Here is a 4073-nt window from a genome sequence, read left to right on the forward strand (position 1 = left end):
TTTTTTTTTTTTTTTTTTTTTTTTTGAGGGCGGTGTGGGGGGATTACTGGGAATTGCACTCAGGGGCACTCAACCACTGAGCCACATCCCCAGCCCTATTTCGTATTTTATTTAGAGACAGGGTCTCCATGAGTCGCTTAGTGACTTGCTTTTGCTCAGGCTGGCTTTGAATTTCCGATCTTCTTGTCTCAGCCTCCTGAGCTACTAGGATTACAGGCTTGCGCCACTGTGTCCAGCAGTAACTTTCTCTTACACAAGTAATGAACATGACTGAAAAGATAAAACCGTGTGGAAGGTAAAAAAATGAAATCATCCGATATGAACTTTACTTCTTAGTGATTACTGTCTTATAAATGGTTGAACCAATTTCTGATCAATCAATTACAAAAAGTACCTATTTTCCTACACTCTGATGATACTAAGTATTCACTAAGTATTAAAAATTTTTAATTTTTGCCAATCTGGCATATGAAGGTGTGTCTTTTATCATGTTTCCCCCAAATGAATTATCTAGTCATACTTTGCAAGCTGAAAATAGCAAGCACTCTGCCACTGAGCCCCAGCCCAAACCCCAATTATTATTCTTTAAAATTTTATTCTTTAGTGCTAGGGATTGAACCCAATAACTCATGCATGCTGTGCAAGCACTCTACCACTGACCTATTAATACTTTTAAAGTCAATAATGGTTGTATCAATCTCCGCTGTATTGGATGTATTACAAATGTTAGGATGTTGTTACTGTCTCACTGTAACGAATATATCTAAATCTTTGCACACATCATTTCCTTAAAAAAAAAGTCCAGAGTGAAATTGAGAGCATAAAGTTTAAAAAATTTTACATACTGCCTGATTGCTCTCTCTCTTTTTGGTACCAGGGATTGAACCCAGGGGCACTTAACCACTAAGCCACATCCCCAGCACTTGTTTAAATATTTACTTTGAAAAAATAAAACTTGCTTGGGGCCTTGCAAAATTTCTGAGGCTGGCTTTAAACATGTAATCCTTTTGCCTGTCTCCTAAGTTTCTGGGACTATAGACATGTGCCACTCTGCCTGGCACCCGATTGCTCTCTTAAGAAAGCCTTATATAATTTATTTTTATAATTGGGGCTTAAAAAACACAGAGAGAGTAGCTTAATGAAGTTGCAGAAAAGAAATAAGTAGCCAACTCTTTCCATAGTCCCAAATGACTTCTTGAATATTTAATAAGAAGACACTTCCAGCTCTAAAATGCTAGGTTTAACAAGAAGGCCAATTCACTTTTTAAAATCCTATGTGTGAACTTTTTAAAATTTCAATTGCCTTTGTTGAATACTCTTTACAGGTAAATAAAATAAAATGTACACATTAAATAGTGTATTTGTATTTATGGAAAGGGAATAAAACCTCAATAAAAATAGTAATAGATTTGACTCAAGGAAAAGTTGGCTAAAGAGCCAAAGCTGAGGAGCTTTAAAATGTTCCACACTCAAAGGCAAACAATGTCTTGATCAGAGAAAGTCATATGTAATAAGCAACATGAAGTACTCCTCCCAGATACTTTATATCTGGAGAAACCCAATTCCTAAGTGGCCCCAATTTTTTGTCCGTACCCTTTTGACTGCTGGCTGAAAGCTGTCTGCATCTCCAGAATTTCGATCCATGCTGCTCGGCTCACCATTTTGTTCATTTTGTGCTTCTCTTAAAACAAAGGGGAAAAACATTAATGTAAAAAAATATAAGTAGAAATATCTACCACAAACTGGATATCCTGAGAAGCCCAGTAAGTGCACCTTTGCAGGTATACTTAACTGTTTCCTGAGACCTGCTGCCAGAACCATGGCACTGTGATGGTTAAACCTCTTGATGATGGCAGCATTACTATTCTCCTTGATGGATTTAGAATTGGAAGTAGATGGCACAGAGGAAATGCCATAGCCCTATGAAAAACAATTTAGTATATTAAAAATCAAAATAAGATTCTGATCTCATCTAATAAGAAAAAGATAAGCTTAGTAGAAAAATGTGCTGGATTATAGAACAATGCATTCTCATGAATTTTAAATAGCCACAGGTAAACATTAAAAAATAAGTGACATTACACACATAAAAAATATCATTAACTCCTTTTAGCTTTTTACAAAAGCCCCTCTTAATCTTCAACTCTGCATTTTTTTCTGAAGATGCTGGGGATGGAACCCAGGCCCTCAATCCAGTTAGGAAAATGCTCTACCACTGAGCTATATATCAAGAGCCTTTGTATTTTTTTAAAAAAGCAATTCTTGCTGGGCATGGTGGCATATGCCTGTAATCCCAGTAACTCATGAAGCAGAGACAGGAGAATTGCAAGTTTGAGGTCAGCCTCATCAACTTAATAAGACCGTAAGCAACCTAGTGAGACCGTTTCAAAATACAAAATTGAAAGGGTCGGGGATGTGGCTCAGTGGCAAAGCACCCTTGGGTTCAATCCCTGGTACCCTGTCCAAAAACACAAAAGATAATTTTTTTTTCTTTTTTGGGGGGATACTGGGAACTGAACTCAGGGGCACTTGACCACTAAGCATTATCCCCAGCCCTATTTTGTATGTTATTTAGAGACAGGGTCTCAATGAGCTGCTTAATGCCTCACTTTTGCTAAGGCTGGCTTTGAACTTGCAATCCTCCTGCCTCAGTCTCCTGAGCTGCTGGGATTACAGGCATGTACCAGCGTGTATGGCTCGAGAATTTTTGATATAGTTAAATAGTAAATGAAGTAACACAACAGAATGAGAGAAAAACACAGACTATGAAGTCAGACAGAAATTTAAATTCTGGCTTTATGGGCTGGGGTTGTGGCTCAGTGGTAGAGCGCGCTACTAGCACATGAAAGGCCCTAGGTTCGATCCTCAGCACCACATATGAATAAATAAAATAAAGCTATTGTGTCCAACTAAGATATTTGTATATATAAATAAAATTCTGGCTTTATTAATTTTCCCAGACATTATTCTAGGTAATCAACTTTTCTAAGCTCTATAAAATGTGATATTGAAAAATTACATAATATTTTCAAAAAATGATTGAATACATGTCATATGCTAGGTCTTGAAGATAACTGACATCTGTTCTAAGGTCACTTGTTTAGTTAGACTTTCCCTAACTAAAGTAGCTCTCCACAAACCAGTCATTCCATCATATTGTCCTGTTTTCTCCCTTTCTTCCTTCCCTTCCCTTCTTTCTTAGTACTGTGGACTGAAACCAGGGGTGCTTTCCCACTGATCTTTGTTCCTAGCAAAGGGGTCCCACCAAGTTGCTTAGGGCCTAAAATTCATGATTCTTCTTCTGAGTCGTTGGGATTACAGGCACTGTGCTTGTTTTCTTCATAACATTTGTAATATTTTTTTAAAAAAATCTTATTTTCCATCATACCTGCCAGTCACTTTTGGTAGACTGTATGTTCCATGAGGCTGACTTTATTTTTGTTTACTGGACTATCTCCAGCACATGGCATATATGAAGAATTTAGTAATTATTTGATAAACTAGTAAGACCATGTGCCACAGGAACTTAAATACTAGTTAGCAGGAAGTTGGGCTATAAGCAAGTATATGTGAGTAAGAGTTACCTATGAGAGAGGAAGTGGTTAATCTTATGGAGAAGAGCTTTGAAAAAAGCTTCAAGAAGCACCATAGGATAAACAGGTGCTTGCTATAGACATGGGTGGTGGCAACATTTTGCAGAAACGAAGCCGCCTAAACAAAAATATAAGAGAAAAGTAATACATATTGTGTCATGAGTTTATATGTAATTCAGTATAACTATAATGAAAGGTGAGTCAAGAATTGCTGAGACGTAAGGCTAAAGAAATGCATGCCCAGTGAGTTGAGGATATAGCTCAGTTGGTAGAGTGCTTGCCTCTCATGCACAAGACCCTGAGTTCAATCCCCAGCACTACAAAAAAGTCTGTTTAGGGACTTGTAGTGTAGCTCAGTGGCAGAACACATGCCTAGTATGCACAAAGCTCTGGGTTCCATACAAGGACTGCAAAAAAAAAACCAAAACAAACAAAAAACAAGAAATGCATGCCCAGTGTGCACAAGGCCCTAAATTCAGT

At 37.5% G+C, this 4073-nt stretch overlaps 1 long non-coding RNA gene across 1 annotated transcript; it reads right to left on the reverse strand.

Moving 5' to 3' along the window:
- Positions 1-34: 34 nt before the first annotated feature.
- On the reverse strand, positions 35-2265 carry LOC125614815. Its single transcript, XR_007345370.1, has 2 exons — positions 1793-2265; positions 35-1681 (listed from the first exon to the last, which is right to left on the reverse strand). It is a non-coding gene; the product is annotated as an uncharacterized LOC125614815 (long non-coding RNA).
- Positions 2266-4073: the final 1808 nt, after the last annotated feature.

This window comes from Marmota marmota, unplaced genomic scaffold (assembly GCF_001458135.2).
Source record: "Marmota marmota marmota unplaced genomic scaffold, marMar, whole genome shotgun sequence".
NCBI lineage: Eukaryota > Metazoa > Chordata > Mammalia > Rodentia > Sciuridae > Marmota > Marmota marmota.